This window comes from Oncorhynchus mykiss, chromosome 18 (genome assembly GCF_057628025.1).
Source record: "Oncorhynchus mykiss isolate SJ-2025 chromosome 18, ASM5762802v1, whole genome shotgun sequence".
NCBI classification, from domain to species: domain Eukaryota; kingdom Metazoa; phylum Chordata; class Actinopteri; order Salmoniformes; family Salmonidae; genus Oncorhynchus; species Oncorhynchus mykiss.
Window position 1 is genome coordinate 73,703,615 of NC_143039.1, and position 22,182 is coordinate 73,725,796.

At 44.4% G+C, this 22,182-nt stretch overlaps 1 protein-coding gene across 24 annotated transcripts in view; it reads right to left on the minus strand.

Moving 5' to 3' along the window:
* Positions 1-22,182, minus strand: part of epb41a (erythrocyte membrane protein band 4.1a) — a 147,733-nt gene that overhangs the window by 105,587 nt on the left and 19,964 nt on the right. For 4 of the 24 annotated variants that reach the window (XM_090209379.1, XM_090209377.1, XM_036953535.2 and 1 more), the window contains exon 1: positions 10,500-10,651. The exons of 13 other annotated variants lie outside the window; for them this stretch is intronic. The gene's annotated coding sequence lies outside the window, so the exon portion shown is untranslated. Of the gene's footprint in view, positions 1-10,499; positions 10,668-22,182 lie in introns of those variants that run through there. 7 more of the 24 variants (XM_036953533.2, XM_090209375.1, XM_036953527.2 and 4 more) reach the window with 5 other exon arrangements.

Consider the following 22,182-nt stretch of genomic DNA (forward strand, 5'->3'; position numbering starts at 1 on the left):
CAAGAAAACAAAGTATGTTTTCACATCTATTGAGAATGACAATAGCTCCTCAATGTAACCTATTTGAAAAATCTTTCTAGCTCTCTTAAAAAAAAAACTAAAAAACACTCATCTCAGCGTGAAAGGGGGAGAAAATGTAATTCTCTGATCCGGTGGAAACGTCATAAAATAGGCCTAACTGATTACTTCTTATCCCTTGTGCAAATAGCCTACAGCTGTGTCTGTCCAGAGCTCACTGGAGAAGGATACAATGTTGCAAATTTGGTAGCAGAAGCTTCAGACGGAAGGAACCCTTCAGTTGAGACAACGTTTCAAGTTCCTTGCAGACAAGCCATGCATAGCCAATGTGATATTTATTTTGAAATCAGGATACTTTCTACCTGCAGGCTGAAATGTTTTTATTTGTTGGCTTCTTTTTTGATTAACCACATGATAATGATTTTGAGAAAAGAAGACTTTATAATAAATTAAATTAAACTGTTCCACGAAAATGTGCATATAAAATGAATCACAGTGTGCTTAAAGCATCAGACAAGCTCAATATTCTACATATAGATTATTTACATAGGGAAAAATACACATTTTCGATTGGACGAAAGAACAAGACTTCTCTAGGTTGACCAATCATTTTTTTGTCAGGCACAGCCCTAACGTAAATTTTAGTCTTTTCTCTGTAAATGTATTTTTGGTTGTGTCTCAGACCCCAGGAAAACTAGCTGTCAAATCCAGCACTCTGGCAAATCTTACCCTATTCCCTTTAAAGTGCCCTATTTTTTATTTTACCAGGGCATGATAGGGTAGTGCTCTATGTAGGGAACAGAGTGACATTTGGTACGCAGTCTATTTCTCTGAAATCATGCCTTTGTTTTGATCACCTGACCAGTAACACCACTCTACTGACTACTGTTTCCCCTGCCCAGTAACACCACTCTACTGACTACTGCTTCCCCTGCCCAGTAACACCACTCTACTGACTACTGTTTCCCCTGCCCAGTAACACCACTCTACTGACTACTGTTTCCCCTGACCAGTAACACCACTCTACTGACTACTGTTTCCCCTGCCCAGTAACACCACTCTACTGACTACTGACAACTGTTTCCCCTGACCAGTAACACCACTCTACTGACTACTTCCCCTGCCCAGTAACACCACTCTACTGACTACTGTTTCCCCTGCCCAGTAACACCACTCTACTGACTACTGCTTCCCCTGCCCAGTAACACCACTCTACTGACTACTGTTTCCCCTGCCCAGTCACACCACTCTACTGACTACTGTTTCCCCTGCCCAGTAACACCACTCTACTGACTACTGTTTCCCCTGCCCAGTAACACCACTCTACTGACTACTGTTTCCCCTGCCCAGTAACACCACTCTACTGACTACTGTTTCCCCTGCCCGGTAACACCACTCTACTGACTACTGCTTCCCCTGACCAGTAACACCACTCTACTGACTACTGCTTCCCCTGACCAATAACACCACTCTACTGACTACTGTTTCCCCTGCCCAGTCACACCACTCTACTGACTACTGCTTCCCCTGCCCAGTAACACCACTCTACTGACTACTGTTTCCCCTGCCCAGTAACACCACTCTACTGACTACTGTTTCCCCTGCCCAGTAACACCACTCTACTGACTATTGTCCCCCACGGTATCCAACAGCATGCTGCTGTTTCAACTGAGAAAGAGGTCTGTATGTAAACAGAGAAGAGGTCTGTAAACAGAGAAGAGGTCTGTAAACAGAGAAGAGGTCTGTAAAACAGAAAAGAGGTCTGTAAAACAGAAAAGAGGTCTGTAAAACAGAGAAGAGGTCTGTAAACAGAGAAGAGGTCTGTAAAACAGAGAAGAGGTCTGTAAACAGAGAAGTGTAAACAGAGAAGAGGTCTGTAAAACAGAGAAGAGGTCTGTAAAACAGAGAAGAGGTCTGTAAAACAGAGAAGAGGTCTGTAAACAGAGAAGAGGTCTGTAAAACAGAGAAGAGGTCTGTAAACAGAGAAGAGGTCTGTAAAACAGAGAAGAGGTCTGTAAAACAGAGAAGAGGTCTGTAAAACAGAGAAGAGGTCTGTAAAACAGAGAAGAGGTCTGTAAACAGAGAATAGGTCTGTAAACAGAGAAGAGGTCTGTAAAACAGAGAAGAGGTCTGTAAAACAGAGAAGAGGTCTGTAAAACAGAGAAGAGGTCTGTAAACAGAGAAGAGGTCTGTAAAACAGAGAAGAGGTCTGTAAACAGAGAAGTGTAAACAGAGAAGAGGTCTGTAAACAGAGAAGAGGTCTGTAAAACAGAGAAGAGGTCTGTAAAACAGAGAAGAGGTCTGTAAAACAGAGAAGAGGTCTGTAAACAGAGAAGTGTAAACAGAGAAGAGGTCTGTAAAACAGAGAAGAGGTCTGTAAAACAGAGAAGAGGTCTGTAAAACAGAGAAGAGGTCTGTAAACAGAGAAGAGGTCTGTAAAACAGAGAAGAGGTCTGTAAACAGAGAAGAGGTCTGTAAAACAGAGAAGAGGTCTGTAAAACAGAGAAGAGGTCTGTAAAACAGAGAAGAGGTCTGTAAAACAGAGAAGAGGTCTGTAAAACAGAGAAGAGGTCTGTAAAACAGGAGGGAATTGCTTTTGTTTTAATACACGCTGTGTGTGTTTGATTAGTATCACAGTTTGCGGAGAATTATTTCTACAAAGTTTTCCCGATACAAGCAGTACCGCTGCGGGTGCTGCGAGTTCTGCTTACAAGGCAATGTTTTGGAAGTCAGCTGGCAGTGGGGGGGGGGGGAGAGCTGGAGAGAGAGAGAGAGAGAGAGAGAGAGAGAGACAGAGAGAGAGAGAGACAGAGACCTAGACCTAGACCTAGACAGAGACAGAGACAGAGAGACAGAGACAGAGAGAGACAGAGACAGAGAGAGACAGAGAGAGAGACAGAGAGAGACAGAGACAGAGAGAGAGAGAGAGACAGAGACAGAAAGAGAGAGAGAGAGAGAGACAGAGACAGAGAGAGACAGAGACAGAGAGAGAGAGAGACAGAGAGAGAGAGAGAGAGAGAGAGAGAGAGAGAGAGACAGAGAGAGACAGAGACAGAGAGAGAGAGAGAGAGAGAGATCTGAGAGAGAAAGACAGGAGAGAGAGAGTCTGAGAGAGAAAGACAGAGAGAGAGAGAGAGAGAGAGAGAGAGAGAGAGAGAGAGAGAGAGAGAGAGAGAGAGAGAGAGAGAGAGAGAGAGAGAGAGAGAGACAGATCGAGAGAGAGACAGATCCATGTGATGAGAGAGGAATCACAGGTTGCAGCCCCCCAGGAAGTGAGAGAAGGGAAGAGCTGATGCCAAGTGATGGTGCTGCATGAGGCTGGTAAAACTGGCAGAACAGTAGATAAAGGGGAACTGCTGATATGAACTGCTGAACGGGCAGAAACCAGACAGGAAGCGTGGGCTCTGTCTCCAGGTGTAAAGAGACGCTCTGGAGGTGATTAAACCACGGCTGCATCCCAAATGGGACCCTATATAATGCCCTACAGACCCTGGTCATAAGTAGTACACTACATAGGGAATACGGTCAAAAGAAGTGCACTACATAGGGTACATAAGGAATAGGGTGCCATTTGGGACACAGCCTAAGGTTTCCTTCCCTCAGACAGGGATTTACAGTTCCCAGCTGTGCAGAGGGCATATGTGATGAAACGCACACTAAACAAAACACATCCCTAGTCCTTTGATTGCGCATGGGTGATTGAATACACACACACACACACACACACTCACACTCACAGAGCAAAACTGCAAAATAACACCTTGTACACTGTTATATCAAAACAATGTTTCTCTCTCTTGGTCCTCTCTCTCTCTCTCTCAACTGAGCCCACACCTACAACTGAGTCAACACCTACAACTGAGCCCACACCTACAACTGAGCCCACACCTACAACTGAGCCCACACCTACAACTGAGTATGTGAAGAGAGATATAAAAACACTCAAATGCATTTAGGATAAAAAAAAATATATAGACTAAAGCAAATCTACATGTCTAAATGCTCGGTAGCTTGTCGCTGGGTGCTGAAAGTCAGCTTAAGGGTTGAAAGCGGCTTTAACATTAATCGGGTCCTGAGTGGGATTAGAGCTGGATCTCTCTCAGTGTACTGATGTGGAGGGCAGATGGATGTCTCTGTGTACTGATGTGGAGGGCAGATGGATGTCTCAGTGTACTGATGTGGAGGGCAGATGGATGTCTCAGTGTACTGATGAGGAGGGCAGATGGATGTCTCAGTGTACTGATGTGGAGGGCAGATGGATGTCTCTGTGTACTGATGTGAAGGGCAGATGGATGTCTCTGTGTACTGATGTGGAGGGCAGATGGATGTCTCAGTGTACTGATGTGGAGGGCAGATGGATGTCTCTGTGTACTAATGTGGAGGGCAGATGGATGTCTCAGTGTACTGATGTGGAGGGCAGATGGATGTCTCTGTGTACTGATGTGGAGGGCAGATGGATGTCTCAGTGTACTGATGTGGAGGGCAGATGGATGTCTCAGTGTACTGATGAGGAGGGCAGATGGATGTCTCAGTGTACTGATGTGGAGGGCAGATGGATGTCTCTGTGTACTGATGTGAAGGGCAGATGGATGTCTCTGTGTACTGATGTGGAGGGCAGATGGATGTCTCAGTGTACTGATGTGGAGGGCAGATGGATGTCTCTGTGTACTAATGTGGAGGGCAGATGGATGTCTCAGTGTACTGATGTGGAGGGCAGATGGATGTCTCTGTGTACTGATGTGGAGGGCAGATGGATGTCTCTGTGAACTGATGTGGAGGGCAGCTGGATGTCTCGGTGTACTGATGAGGAGGGCAGATGGATCTCTCTGTGTACTGATGTGGAGGGCAGATGGATGTCTCTGTACTGATGAGGGGAGATGGATGTCTCTCTGTGTACTGATCAGGGGGGCAGATGGATCTCTCTCTGTGTACTGATGAGGGCAGATGGATCTCTCTCTGTGTACTGATGAGGGCAGATGGATCTCTCTCTGTGTACTGATATGGAGAGCAGATGGATCTCTCTCAGTGTACTGATGTGGAGGGCAGATGGATGTCTCTGTGTACTGATGTGGAGGGCAGATGGATGTCTCAGTGTACCGATGTGGAGGACAGATGGATCTCTCATGTGTGCTAATGAGGAGGGCAGATGCATCTCTCTCTGTGTACTGATGTGGAGGGCAGCTGGATCTCTTTTTGTGTACTGATGAGAAGGGCAGATGGATGTCTCTGTGTACTGATGAGGAGGGCAGATGGATATCTGTGTACTGATGAGGGCAGAAGGATCTCTCTCAGTGTACTGATGTGGAGGGCAGATGGATGTCTCAGTCTACTGATGTGGAGGGCAGATTAATCTCTCTCTGTATGCTAATGAGGAGGGCAGATGGATGTCTCAGTGTACTGATGAGGAGGGCAGATGGATGTCTCAGTGTACTGATGTGGAGGACAGATGGATGTCTCAGTCTACTGATGTGTAGGGCAGATGAATCTCTCTCTGTATGCTAATGAGGAGGGCAGATGGGTGTCTCAGTGTACTGATGAGGAGGGCAGATGGATGTCTCAGTGTACTGATGTGGAGGGCAGATGTATGTCTCAGTCTACTGATGTGGAGGGCAGATGAATCTCTCTCTGTATGCTAATGAGGAGGGCAGATGGATGTCTCAGGGTACTAATGAGGAGGGCAGATGGATGTCTCAGTGTACTGATGTGGAGGACAGATGGATCTCTCGCTGTGTGCTAATGAGGAGGGCTGCTTGATCGGTCACTCTGGTTCCTCAACTATACCTACCTCCCTCCCTCTCTCCATCCCTTCCTCCCTCTCTCCATCCCTCCCTGCCTCTCTCCATCCCTTCCTTCCTCCCTCTCTCCATCCCACCCACCCTCCCTCTCTTCATCCCTCCCTGCCTCTCCTCTCTTCCTTCCTCCTCTACACACCCCGCCATAAGCCACCGTCTATCTATCAGTCACCTGGCCTTCCACTCCCTATCACCCTTCATCCCACCCTTCCTCCCTCCCTCACGCCCTGCCTCTCCTCTCTCCCTCTCTCCTCTGCGTGCCCGGCCATCACACCGTCTATCCTCCCTCCCTCTATCCCTCCCTGCCTCTCCACACCCTGCCCATCCACTTCCTTCCTCCCTCTCTTCCTCCCTCTCTCCTTCCCTCCATACCTCTCTCCCTTCTTCCCTCTCTCCTTCCCTCCATACCTCCCTCCCTTCTTCCCTCTCTCCTTGCCTCCCTCTATACTTCATCTCTCCATCTCTCCCTCTCTTCCTCCCTGTGACCCAGAATTGAAGCGTTCGCCTTAGTGTTACTAGGCAGGATTTTGCAAGAACCAACCAAAACATGGTGACCGGTGAAGAACCAACCAAAACATGGTGACTGGTGATGAACCAACCAAAACATGGTGACTGGTGATGAACCAACCAAAACATGGTGACTGGTGATGAACCAACCAAAACATGGTGACTGGTGATGAACCAACCAAAACATGGTGACTGGTGATGAACCAACCAAAACATGATGACTGGTGATGAACCAACCAAAACATGATGACTGGTGATGAACCAACCAAAACATGGTGACTGGGGATGAACCAACCAAAACATGATGACTTGGGATGAACCAACCAAAACATGATGACTGGTGAAGAACCAACCAAAACATGGTGACTGGTGAAGAACCAACCAAAACATGATGACTGGTGAAGAACCAACCAAAACATGGTGACTGGTGAAGAACCAACCAAAACATGATGACTGGTGAAGAACCAACCAAAACATGATGACTGGTGAAGAACCAACCAAAACATGGTGACTGGTGATGAACCAACCAAAACATGGTGACTGGTGAAGAACCAACCAAAACATGGCGACTGGTGAAGAACCAACCAAAACATGGTGACTGGTGAAGAACCAACCAAAACATGATGACTGGTGAAGAACCAACCAAAACATGGTGACTGGTGATGAACCAACCAAAACATGGTGACTGGTGAAGAACCAACCAAAACATGGTGACTGGTGATGAACCAACCAAAACATGGTGACTGGTGATGAACCAACCAAAACATGGTGACTGGTGATGAACCAACCAAAACATGGTGACTGGTGAAGAACCAACCAAAACATGATGACTGGTGAAGAACCAACCAAACCATGGTGACTGGTGATGAACCAACCAAAACATGGTGACTGGTGAAGAACCAACCAAAACATGGTGACTGGTGATGAACCAACCAAAACATGGTGACTGTAAAGGATGAAAGTGAAAGTCACAATATTCCCTAAAGGTCAACAGCCCATCAGCAGTTCTGGAGGCCTGACCAATAAGACTCTGGACTCAGGGGGGAGACTCGAGGCTCTGGACTCAGGGGGGAGACTCGAGGCTCTGGACTCAGGGGGAGACTCGAGGCTCTGGACTCAGGGGGGAGACTCGAGGCTCTGGACTCAGGGGGGAGACTCGAGGCTCTGGACTCATTGATAGGGGCATTGATGACAGAGATCAAATCGAAACAATCAATGGTCAGACGGACTTCTAGGTTGAAGATGGCAAAGGTTAAGACAATGGGATTCCAATATCCCATAACTCTTTACAAACATGGGACCAGCGTTGCTAGTTAGCAACGGCACTAGTAGTTATCGACAGTGCTAATCCCATGACAGAGAGCTGCCGCATGAAATCAGTACGTTGTCTTAACCTGTATATTTTCCACACAGCTATGACAAACCAACCAACAAAAACGGGTCACAGTCCCACAGCGAGCGAGCGAGCGAGCGAGCGAGAGAGAGAGAGAGAGAGAGAGAGAGAGAGAGAGAGAGAGAGAGAGAGAGAGAGAGAGAGAGAGAGAGAGAGAGAGAGAGAGAGAGAGAGAGAGAGAGAGAGAGAGAGAGAGAGAGAGAGAGAGAGAGAGAGAGAGAGAGAGAGAGAGAGAGAGAGAGAGAGAGAGAGAGAGAGAGAGAGAGAGAGAGAGAGAGAGACAGACAGACAGAGAGAGAGAGAGAGAGAGAGACAGAGAGAGAGAGAGAGAGACAGAGAGAGAGACAGAGAGAGAGACAGAGAGAGAGACAGAGAGAGAGACAGAGAGAGAGAGAGAGAGAGAGAGAGACAGAGAGAGAGAGAGAGAGAGAGAGAGAGAGCCTGTGAGACAGAGATGCAGTCAGCCTGGTAATATGCTGCATCATCCACCTGTGAAGAACCTTAACAGTGCTACACTGCTCACCGTCTCTAAATCTGCATCCCAAATCGCACCTTATTCTCTATAATATAGTGCATTACTTTTGACCAGGGCTCATAGGGAAACCCATAGAAATAGGGTGTAGGGAATAGGGTGCCATTGTACTACAGAATGTAGGGAATAGGGTGCCATTGTGCTACAGAATGTAGGGAATAGGGTGCCATTGTGCTACAGAATGTAGGGAATAGGGTGCCATTTGGGATGCCTACAAGCAGTTTAACAGCTTCTCCATACTAATGTCACCCACCGGGATACGATGTTGGGAGAGAGTTTTCTGCTAGTGGCGATTGTCACATCCATAAACAGTAAGATAGGCCGAGCTAGAGTCTGCTACCCTTAGGGTACATTTGGGTTCATAACACATGATATGCATCCCAAATAGAACCCTAATCCCTATGTAGGTAATAGAGTGCCATTGGGACTCAAGCCATGCACACTGTTCTTTCATCTGTCAATGAAACCGACACCTTGAGAGGCCGACACTGTAAATCAGGCATACAAATATGTACAGTACCAGTCAAAAGTTGACCCACCAACTCATTCAAGGGTTTTACTTTATTATTATATTATATTACTATTTTCTACATTGTAGAATAATACTGAAGACATCAACACTATGAAATAACACATATGGAATCATGTAGTAACCAAAAAATGTATTAAACAAATCAAAATATATTTTAGATTTTTCAAAGTAGCCACCCTTTGCCTTGATGACAGCTTTGCACACTCTTGGCATTCTCTCAACCAGCACAAACCGTCATTCTGTTACCAAACTTTGAATCTGCATTGATCTTCAGGTAAATGTGTTTTTGTAAAAAATGTTCAGATGAAATTGTTTAAACTAGTCCTTGTGCATAGAGTTGTATGGTTTATTTAACTTTGCAATCATTGTTTTTTGTTTGACATACATTTAAAGTGAAAAATCTGAGTCTCGGCATCATTCTGTTACGTCACTCACACACAAGAAAGCACATGTGCGTGTTCGCAAGGAGGAGCACTTGTCTCTTGGACAATGAGAAAAGCTGTGTATCCTATAAGATAATTCCACTCATACAGTTGCTACATTCATTCCAGGTGATTTAATTGTACAGTGAAACAGACAAATGAAACTTGGTGAAAATATGAAATAGACTTAATAACCAGTCTCTCACCTCTCTGGTGTTGGCTAATTGGGGCTTGTTTCGTTCCTCTTAATACAGTAGACTCAGGATTTGGATGCTGATAAATCAGAACTCTTTTATGGCCTCCCTGTGGTTAGAGCTTTGGGCCAGTGACCCGAAAGGTTGCTAGATCGAATCCCAGAGCTGACAAGCTAAAAATCTGTAGTTCTGCCCCTGAACAAGGCAGTTAACCCACTGTTCCCCGGACGCCGAAGACATTCGATTAAGGCAGCCCCTGCACCTCTCTGATTCAGAGGGGTTGGGTTAAATGCGGAAGACACATTTCAGTTGGTTGAACAACTGACTAGGTATCCCCCTTTCCCTTTGCCTCATTGTAACAAATCCTTTATAAATGTCACAGGAACTAGGCCTATTCAATGTCTGATTAATATATTAGTCAAAGAAAGCTATAAAAAGCTTCTGTGAGACGTTATTAAAAGAGAGTTGAAGACAAAGGAAACAAACTGGGGGAAAAAAATAATTAGGAGATCTATTTATTTGTTTAAATTGAGCCTACAATTTAGCCAAGAAGAACATCTATGATTATACAAAACAAAAAATGCATATGAACCTGAGAATATCTTTATCAACTCAGGTAGTATATTTTGTTTTGATTTGACATCGAGTATAATATATTAACATCGCGGAGGTCCATTCATATCGATGTGATTGGATTGCTATAGTCGCCTTTACTTTATCCGAATGGCTACATTTGTATAATTGTTTAACATTTGTATCAGTGAAAATATTACATATTTGTTACACTGTTTGCTATGTGTGAATTACCTCAAATCAGCAGCCCTATTCTAGATTATTCTAGCCGCAAAAATTATTTGGGGTATATTTTTAACGCTTTCGATCAATGAAACGGGTAAACAAAAACATGTTTCTGTTAGAATGCAACGTTCTTCAGGAAATTCAATTGGAGCATTCGAGGCTTCTCGATAATATACGGTGTGCAGGTGTGTAAAGGGTCTGAAAATGAGGCCGAATGGGAAAAAATTGTCAACAGATTTCTTTCCTCGGGAGCATCGCATCACACAATACATAATCCATCGCTAGTGTTCAAGGTTTCACATTGCACTTACCTTCTTCTCTCTAGTTCATGAAAATAAACAAATACTCCTCAATGAAAATAAACGGCTGGTTCTCTACTATTTTAGCGCATTGGGGTAAATAGAGTCACAATTCCATGTGTGTTATTATCCGGGCTATTTAAAAAAAAATGTGTTTAGGTTCTAGTAAAAAAGGAGGGGGTTCCGTATGCAATGAGGTAAGTGTACTTATAGCAGTGGCCAATGGGCAACGGGCAGGGACCAGCCTCATCTAATCATTGTGTTCGAGGCTTGTGTTAGATGGCAAGCGCCAAGGCTGCACCATTGTAACCAAGGATATATAAAATGTCTTCATTTGCATAGAAAATAAATGTATCTATTTCCAAGAGTAAATTGAACTATAACGTAGATATTGATTTAACATCGATTAAATAGAAGTTTAGGGAATTAACCAGAATCAATTAAATGTCAGACATTTCCATTTTTATAACATTATTGCTAAAAGTTGTTCAAAGCCCCCGAATCGACCCACAACCTGAGACGATGGTAGAACTGGTCGGAATAACTCGAGAAACCGCACACACGCCAAAGAACAGCGTACACATTCGAATAGAATAAAACCCATTCGCATTGTCTCAACAACTGATTTTTCCATCTTTACAAACAGGATGTGGTGAATCAGTCTCTCACAGATCGTCCTTGCTCCTTTCATCCATCACACGTAATAAATCACGAGTAACACATTTTTAAAGGACTGAGACAGCTACAAAAAAAGGCATTCTAACTCGGTGGAGTGTTTGCTAAAGCTAAATCACCAGAATGCTTGTAGTGCTCCGCATACAGTTCTACAAATCAGGGGCGTATGCACAGGTGGGCCTGAGTGGGCCCTGGGGAGCCAGGCCCAACCAATCAGATTTTTCATGCTCTACTTGTCAGTGTTCCAAACAGGAGATTATTTGTATTTTTACCTAAACACATTAGGTCTACTTGACTTTGGTAGGATCTCACCAGAACTGAGTACCGGCACCTCAAATGTTTCTCCTGCTTGAGTTTCTGCATAAGCTAAAAAGTATTGAGAAGTTCCTACACCTAATTATAAATGGTACCCGCTACCCAAAATGAGTACCGGCATCTATTTCAGTCTAAGTCAAGCACTGGCCTAAACATGCATACCACTACTATCAGATAGAATGTATAGCAAGCAGTAGGGTGTGGATGGGAAAACGTAAGGGACACTGTACATAAGTTTGGGACACACCTACTCATTCAAGGGTTTTTCTATATTTTTACTATTTTCTACATTGTAGAATAATAGTGAAGACATCAAAACTAGTGGTTAGAGAGTTGGACTAGTAACCGAAAGGTTGCAAGTTTAAATCCCCGAGCTGACAAGGTACAAATCTGTCGTTCTGCCCCTGAACAGGCAGTTAACCCACTGTTCCTAGGCCGTCATTGAAAATAAGAATTTGTTCTTAACTGACTTGCCTAGTTAATAAAGGTAAAATAAATGAATTAAATAAAAATATGGAGTCATGTAGTAACCAAAAAAGTGTTAAACAAATACAAATAATATTTTAGACTTTAGATTCTTCAAAATAATGACAGCCTTGATGACAGCTTTGCACACTCTTGGCATTCTCTCAGCCAGCTACATCTGGAAATGCTTTTCCAACAGTCTTGAAGGAGTTCCCACATACGCTAAGCACTTGTTGGCTGATTTTCCTTCACTCTGTGGTCAAACTCATCCCAAACCATCTCAATTTGGTTAAGGTTCGGTGATTGTGGAGGCCAGGTCATCTGATGCAGCACTCCACTCGCCTTCTTGATCAAATATTCCTTACACAGCTCAGAGGTGTGTTGGGTTATTGTCCTGTTGAAAAACAAATGATAGTCCCACTAAGCGCAAACCAGATGGTAAGGCGTATTACTGCAGAATGCAGTGGTAGCCATGCTGGTTAAGTGTGCCTTGAATTCTAACAAATCATAGACAGTGTCACCAACAAAGCACCCTCACACCATCACACCTCCTCCTCCATGCTTCACGGTGGGAACCACACATGCAGAAATCATCTGTTCCCCTACTCTGCGTCTCACAATGACACGGAGGTTGGATCCAAAAATATCAAATATGGACTCATCAGACCAAAGGACAGATTTCCACCAGTCTAATGACCATTGCTCGTGTTTCCTGGCCCAAACAAGTCTCTTCTTCCTATTGGTGTCCTTTAGTAGTGTTTTCTATGCAGTAATTCAACCATTAAGGCCTGATTCACGCAGTCTCCTCTGATGTATTCTTGTATTATTATTTTAGTTTAGTCACAACATTTCTCAATTTACAGTATGTCAACCAATCAGCTGAGCAGCCTGACTTATTTGCTACCTCTTTTGCATAATTTCTTTGAAACATAACATTTTACATTATCATAAATCCAGGGGCTCTAACAGAAAATCATCTCCAAGTTATTTTAATTTTGGAAATGTGTTCCAAAGTATTCCCACGTCAAAGTATTCCCACAGTTATCATGTAAAAATATAAGCCAAGTTTGACATGACTGGGCTCCTAAGTGGCCCAGTGGTCTAAGGCACTGCATCTCAGTGCAAGAGGCATCACCACAGTCCCTGGTTTGAATCCAGGCTGAATCCCTTCCGGCTGTGATTGGGAGTCCCATAGGGTGGCGCACAATTGGCCCGGGGTATGCAGTCATTGTAAATAAGAATTTGTTCCTAACTGACTTGCCATGTTAAATAAAACAGACAATCGATCCAGGAGGCTCTGACAGTTCTCACTGTTAGTCTCTTAACAGGTGCATGCTTTTGTCACGTCTACTCCCGCTCTGACGCTCGATGTCACCGGTTTCTTAACCACCTGTCTTGGCAACCCATCTTTACGCACACCTGGCAACCCTCATTACACACACCTGCGTCTCATCATCAGTCACACGAGGGACTTCATTACCCCCTTGATTACTCACCCTTTACATAGTACTCTTCGGTTAATAGTCGTCAAGTAGTATTGTTTATGTTTTCTTGTCAGACGATTCTCTTGTTTGTATCGTTCCATGTTCATTATTATTAAACTCACTAACTGAACTTGTTTCCTGACTCCCTGCGCCTTCGTTACAGCTTTTCAACAAGTGGCATGAATCATTTTACAAATACTTCCAGTGCTGCATCTGGAGTCAATTCCTCATACACATCACACCAACATAAAAAAAAAAATAATAATAATCCTGAAAACATCACAGACATTATCAAGCATTGCACACACATTACGCAAATAATGACTGTTAGCTCTTGGTGGTCAATAGCAGCAGGTTTTAGATGAGGCAGGTGAACTTGCAACTACAATACTTCAACAACATTTGACATGGGATCCTCTAAGCTTTACAGGAATGTGGATCTTAACATATACAGCAACACCTCCCCCATAGGCATTCCTATCTGTTCTGTAGATGTTATACACTCTGTGGAAAGGGTTCTTCATGGAACCAAAAAGGGTTCTACCTGGAACCAAAAAGGGTTCTTCAAAGGTTTCTCCTATGAGGATAGTGGAAGAACCCTTTTAGGTTACAGATAGAACCCTTTTGGGTTCCAGATAGCACCTTTTTTTCTAAGAGTGTAGCTCTCTATTGCTACTGCTGTATCATCAAAGTAATTATCTAAGTGAGTTTCAGAGATGGCCAGTATATGAATGTTATCCGATGTTAGTAAGTGTTTGATTTCATGAGCCTTATTTCTAAGGCTACATATATTAATATGGGTTATTCTTAGACCACTGTTCTAGTCTATGTAGGCTATGGCCTGTTATTATGTGCATTAGCATACTGTCAGGCTATAATTTACGTTTCCTTTGATGCAGCGTGTAACCTAATGTAAACCTGATCTACTCTGTGCTATCAACAGCTGCACAGGCCTGAAGGGCAGGGGGGGGGGGGGGGGGGGGGGAAAGCCATGTCCTCTTAAAACTGCTTATAACACAAATGATGTTTGTGATATTAAGATTCTAACAATGATAGTGTGTTAGATAAACTTATTTAAAAAGTACATTTTGTCTTGAGTCAATATCAAGCTCTCCGCTCTCCTAGTGTTAAATGTTTACATTTGTGGCGGCCTAGCCTAGCCTAGCCTAGCCTAGCCTACTATCTCCTGGTCATCGAGACAGCGAGCCTATTGTGATTATTACTGTTATATCAGGGCATTATGTCCTAGTCTCATAATCTATAGGCCTATGGTTTATTAGGTGATTGGGAGTCCCATAGGGTAGCGCACAATTGGCCCAGCGTCGTCCGGGTTTGGCCGGTGTCCGGGTTTGGCCGGTGTAGGCCGTCATTGTAAATAATAATTTGTTCTTAAATGACTTGCCAAGTTAAATAAAGGTTAAATAAATAAATAAAAGGTTACATTTATTATAATAATAATAATAATAATAATAATAATAATAATGTGTCAGTCCATGTGAGTCGCATGTTAAATGCAAATCATGGATTTACGTAGGCCTACAAAACTATTTGGTCTGTAATGTGAAAATCACATGTTAAACGGTTTTGTTGTGTGAGATCGATTACAGTAGGGTAGACTTCGTTTTAATGATAATTTTATGATAATTTTATGATAATTTTATGGTGATTTGAATGCCCAAATTTTGGCCCAGCTAAATGTTTGCTGGCCCTGCCTTCTGCCTATGTCACTGCTACAAACTGTTTGAAATGAAAACACAAGAGATACATTTGCACACGGTTGGGGAGGGGGGTCGGGATTCGGTCTCTGAGGGCACAGTGCGGTTGTAATTGGCATATCTAAGCCACTTTGAGCCAAGTACTCTGGGGGGGGGGGGGGGGGGGGGGGGGGGGATAGACAGTCCCAAACACAATGGTTACTAGGCTAATATGGTTCAGTTTCTGTGTGCTCAGCCGTCCTCATTCAGCTCTGCTGTGCTAACCACTCAGGTTCACTGCTACTGTAATATAGGATGGAAATCTCACAAAGCAAAACACGCTTTCGGAGCTGAGTTCATCGTATTCTTGGCACCCATTTGTTTTCTTATCTTTAGTTTCATGATGTCACACCCTCCCCGTTGGCCCCTCCCCTCTGTCTCTAATGTAAGGAGCAGGTGCACGTGGACCAGACCGTCTGGTGATGTGAAATGACACCACCAACCAGACGGCATCCCCAGAGAGTAGGGGAGCAGGGGGAGAAGAAGGTAGGAACCACACACACACACACACACACACACGCACACACGCACACACGCACAAACACACACTCTCTCTCACACACAGACACACACAGGACCCCCTCCCTCACAAAGCACACACAATGGCTCCCCTCCCGCCCTACCCTCGTGTCACCGCCACTCTTCCAGAACATTCCCCACTCCTCTCCCTCCCACATCCTCTCCATTCATCCCTCCCCCTCATCTCCCCTCTTCTCTCCCTCCATCCCCTTTTCCCTCCCACCTCCATTGACATCTGTGATTGTCACCTCCAGCTGAGCATGTGGTCTTCCAATATTATCACCAATACAATACCCACCCTACCACCCTAACCATACGATACCCACCTTACCATACAATATAATACCCATCCTACCACCCTGACCATACAATACCCACCCTACCACCCTGACAATACAATACCCACCCTAAAACCCTGACCATACGATACCTACCCTACCACCCTGACTATACAATATAATACCAACCATACCACCCTGACCATACAATACAATACCCATCCTACCACCCTGACCATACAATATAATACCCACCCTACCACCCTGACAATACAATATAATACCTACCCTACCACCCTGACCATACAATATAATACCCACCCTACCACCCTGACCATACAATATAATACCCACCCTACCACCCTGACCATACAATACCCATCCTACCACCCTGACCATACAATACCCACCCTACCACCCTGACCATACAATACAACACCCACCCTGCCACCCTGACAATACAATACCCACCCTGCCAATACAATACCCACCCTACCACCCTGACCATACAATACAACACCCACCCTGCCACCCTGACCATACAATACCCACCCTACCACCCTGACAATACAATACCCACCCTACCACCCTGACAATACAATACCCACCCTAAAACCCTGACCATACGATACCTACCCTACCACCCTGACTATACAATATAATACCAACCATACCACCCTGACCATACAATACAATACCCATCCTACCACCCTGACCATACAATATAATACCCACCCTACCACCCTGACAATACAATATAATACCTACCCTACCACCCTGACCATACAATATAATACCCACCCTACCACCCTGACCATACAATATAATACCCACCCTACCACCCTGACAATACAATACAATACCAACCCTACCACCCTGACCATACAATACAATACCCACCCTACCACCCTGACAATACAATACCCACCCTACCACCCTGACCATACAATACAACACCCACCCTGCCACCCTGACAATACAATACCCACCCTGCCAATACAATACCCACCCTACCACCCTGACAATACAATACCAACCCTACCACCCTTACCATACAATACAATACCCACCCTACCACCCTGACAATACAATACCCACCCTACCACCCTGACCATACAATACAACACCCACCCTGCCACCCTGACAATACAATACCCACCCTGCCAATTTTTATTTATTTATTTTATTTTACCTTTATTTAACCAGGTAGGCAAGTTGAGAACAAGTTCTCATTTACAATTGCGACCTGGCCAAGATAAAGCAAAGCAGTTCGACAGATACAACAACACAGAGTTACACATGGAGTAAAACAAACATACAGTCAATAATAAAGTATAAACAAGTCTATATACAATGTGAGCAAATGAGGTGAGAAGGGAGGTAAAGGCAAAAAAAGGCCTTGGTGGCAAGGTAAATACAATATAGCAAGTAAAACACTGGAATGGTAGTTTTGCAATGGAAGAATGTGCAAAGTAGAAATAAAAATAATGGGGTGCAAAGGAGCAAAATAAATAAATAAATTAAATACAGTTGGGAAAGAGGTAGTTGATAGGGCTAAATTATATGTGGGCTATGTACAGGTGCAGTAATCTGTGAGCTGCTCTGACAGTTGGTGCTTAAAGCTAGTGAGGGAGATAAGTGTTTCCAGTTTCAGAGATTTTTGTAGTTCGTTCCAGTCATTGGCAGCAGAGAACTGGAAAGAGAGGCGGCCAAAGAAAGAATTGGTTTTGGGGGTGACTAGAGAGATATACCTGCTGGAGCGTGTGCTACAGGTGGGAGATGCTATGGTGACCAGCGAGCTGAGATAAGGGGGGACTTTACCTAGCAGGGTCTTGTAGATGACATGGAGCCAGTGGGTTTGGCGACGAGTATGAAGCGAGGGCCAGCCAACGAGAGCGTACAGGTCGCAATGGTGGGTAGTGTATGGGGCTTTGGTGACAAAACGGATTGCACTGTGATAGACTGCATCCAGTTTGTTGAGTAGGGTATTGGAGGCTATTTTGTAAATTACATCGCCAAAGTCGAGGATTGGTAGGATGGTCAGTTTTACAAGGGTATGTTTGGCAGCATGAGTGAAGGATGCTTTGTTGCGAAATAGGAAGCCAATTCTAGATTTAACTTTGGATTGGAGATGTTTGATATGGGTCTGGAAGGAGAGTTTACAGTCTAACCAGACACCTAAGTATTTGTAGTTGTCCACGTATTCTAAGTCAGAGCCGTCCAGAGTAGTGATGTTGGACAGGCGGGTAGGTGCAGGTAGTGATCGGTTGAAGAGCATGCATTTAGTTTTACTTGTATTTAAGAGCAGTTGGAGGCCACGGAAGGAGAGTTGTATGGCATTGAAGCTTGCCTGGAGGGTTGTTAACACAGTGTCCAAAGAAGGGCCGGAAGTATACAGAATGGTGTCGTCTGCGTAGAGGTGGATCAGAGACTCACCAGCAGCAAGAGCGACCTCATTGATGTATACAGAGAAGAGAGTCGGTCCAAGAATTGAACCCTGTGGCACCCCCATAGAGACTGCCAGAGGTCCGGACAACAGACCCTCAGATTTGACACACTGAACTCTATCAGAGAAGTAGTTGGTGAACCAGGCGAGGCAATCATTTGAGAAACCAAGGCTGTTGAGTCTGCCGATGAGGATGTGGTGATTGACAGAGTCGAAAGCCTTGGCCAGATCAATGAATACGGCTGCACAGTAATGTTTCTTATCAATACAATACCCACCCTACCACCCTGACAATACAATACCCACCCTACCACCCTGACCATACAATACAACACCCACCCTGCCACCCTGACAATACAATACCCACCCTGCCAATACAATACCCACCCTACCACCCTGACCATACAATACCAACCCTACCACCCTGACAATACAATACCCACTCTACCAATGTGAGGGCGTGAGCGTGTACATCTTATGGTGTTGTGAAAGGCAGAAGACAAATATGGTTCTAACCAAATGGACAAGCTGGTTATAAACAATAATATTACAGCCGTATCTACTGTTATAAGCATTATTTACCCACTGTATTTCCTGTAGTGTCTGTGAATAGCAGCCTACTTAAAACCTGTGATACGTGGTGGAAGAACTGTCACTAACAAGCATCACGCCTTCTAAATAAATCTGAATTCCACTTTCTCTCACTCTTTCAACACTACGGTCTCATCATCGTACACCATCTGAATTCCACTTTCTCTCACTCTTTCAACACTACGGTCTAATCATCGTACACCATCTGAATTCCACTTTCTCTCACTCTTTCAACACTACGGTCTCATCATCGTACACCATCTGAGAATGGACACTGGAATGTGAACGAAGGAACGGAAAACTCAAGGATGTGATGACGTGACACAAAACAAAGAAAAATGACCTTTGAACTGGTGTGCAATCAATCGCCTCTACGGTACCCCAACCTCGTACTAATCAGCAGTGTTTTAATAGTCGTGTTGAGGATGGAGGAGATCAGTCCAACCCTTCAGGCTCTCCCCTCCCACTCTTCTGTAAGCACAGTGAACTACTCCACCACTCTGGGAGGTCTTTTGTGTATATTTCCTTCATAACAGTCTTTAGGCCTTTTGTCTAGACAACATTGTAGAGACGTTTTGATGGTGGCGATACAGATACAGGTGAAATAGGATGTTAACATACTTGAGGGGCGGTACGTGTAACCGTTCGTGCGTAAACTGTGTACACTTTTATATTCCCACAACTTTCACTTGTCTTTTTTGCGCACCAGATTAGACCTGTGCTGCTGCGACTACCGTTATTCCATCTTGTGTTCCAACTCCCCACTTAAAACACGCGTGACTGGAAAATACCCTTAGATAACCTCCTAATATAACCTCCTAATATAACAACTAAATAAATGAGGATACACAAGGTCAGATTATGATGTACTTTATATAATGTGCTTTCTAAACGCTGTATTTTTTATGGTAGAGTAGGTCAGGGCGTGACATGGGGTTTTAGTCTAGTTTATTATTTCTATGTGGGGTTCTAGGTTTAATTTTCTATATTGGGGTTTGTGTATGATTCCCAATTAGAGGCAGCTGGTTATCGTTGTCTCTAATTGGGGATCATACGTAAGTTGCATTTTTCCACCTGTGGGTTATGGGATGTAGTTTATTTTTAGTTGCCTGTTGGCACTGCATTGTCATCACGGTTCCTTTATTCTTAAAAAAAAAAAAAATGTATGGCTTGGGGGTAGAAGCTGTTCAGGGTCCCGTTGGTTCCAGACTTGTCGTGCGGTAGCAGAGAGAACAGTCTATGACTTGGGAGGCTGGAGTCTTTGGGGCCTTCCTCTGAATGCGTCGCTAAATAAACGATAAAGCCAGGAAAGATTTAATTTGTTGTTCCTAAATGCGCTCTGCTTTTACCTCCTCTGTGTCGGTCTGTCTGTGCAATAAGGCTTCATGTCAACAGTAAAAATATGCCAGAGAACATGACCCAGCATATCTTCATGCCAACCACAACCATTCCTCTGTAATAGTGTCACGGTCGTCCTCCTCTTCATCTGAAGAGGACAGGCGAGATGGATCGGAGGACCAAAATGCAGTGCAGCGTGGTATGTGCTCATCATGAATTTTAATAAAGAAAACACTGAAACACTATACAAAAACAATAAACAAAATAACAACCGTGAAGCTAAATGAGAACTGCGCTGAAACATGCAATCAACATAGACAATCACCCACAAACACACAGTGAAACCCAGGCTACCTAAGTATGATTCTCAATCAGAGACAACTAATGACACCGGCCTCTGATTGAGAACCATACTAGGCCGAAAACATAGAAATGCCCCAAATCATAGAAAATCAAACATAGACTGCCCACCCAACTCACGCCCTGACCATACTAAATAAATACAAAACAAAGGAAATAAAGGTCAGAACGTGACAAATAGCAAGTGTAAAACAGTGTCATCATCCCAGAGACATGGTCTGAAAGGTGATTTTGAGGTTATAAAAGGTTCCCAGTGCCCAGTTATTCCAAAGTTATCTGGTCTTTGTCTATCGGATAGGATATAATGCATAGAAATAGAATGAACAGAACAAACATATAATTGACTTGAATGGAGACCACATGTTCTAATCATTGTATTTCTATGCATTTAATCCCTATCCGATAGCCGAAATCCAGACAGATATGAATGTGTTCTCTTCTCTGTTTTTTTTGTATTTTGGTCTCTCTCTCTCTCTCTCTCTCTCTCTCTCTCTCTCTCTCTCTCTCTCTCTCTCTCTCTCTCTCTCTCTCTCTCTCTCTCTCTCTCTCTCTCTCTCTCTCTCTCTCTCTCTCTCTCTCTCTCTCTCTCTCTCTCGTCGAGCCAGCGACCACCTGTTCATTTTCCCTGACTGGCTCTCTGCTGCTCCCTGCTGTCTCAATGTTGTGCTACATGTCTGTGTTTTTTTTATTTCTTTGTTGGGTGAATCATTTACCATTCTGTATATTCCCATGCAGTAATGTATGGACATGTCAACCTAATTTTACTTGGTAAATTGACTGAGAACATATGTCATTTTGAAGGTATCGTATAGCTGTTCCTGAAAGCTCTTTGAATGTAAAATAGAGATCATTTGAGGCTATTTTTGCACCATTCATGGAGCTGAGAGTCCGTTTTCTGTCTCCTTAATAAAAAAATAAAAACAATTTTGTGGTATCCAATTGGTAGTTACAGTCTTGTCCCATCGCTGCAACTCACATACGGACTCGGCAGAGGCGAAGGTCGAGAGTCGTGCGTCCTCCAAAACACGACCCAACCAATCCGCACTGCTTCATGACACAATGCCCACTTAACCTGGAAGCCAACCGCACCAATGTGTCGGAGGAAACACAGTACACCTGGCGACCGTGCACTGCGCCCGGCCCGCCACAGGAGTCGCAAGAGTGCGATGGGACAAGGACATCCCTGCCGGGACGCTGGGCCAATTGTGCGCCGCCCCATGGCTCTCCCGGTCGTGGCCGGCTGCGACAGAGCCTGGACTCTAACCAGGACCTCTAGTGGCACAGCGAGCACTGGTAGTGCCCAGTGTTCTGTCTCTACCTGCGTGTCCCCACAGCACCAGGATCTCTAGTGGCACAGCGAGCACTGGTAGTGCCCAGTGTTCTGTCTCTACCTGCGTGTCCCCACAGCACCAGGATCTCTAGTGGCACAGCGAGCACTGGTAGTGTCAGTGTTCTGTCTTTACCTGCGTG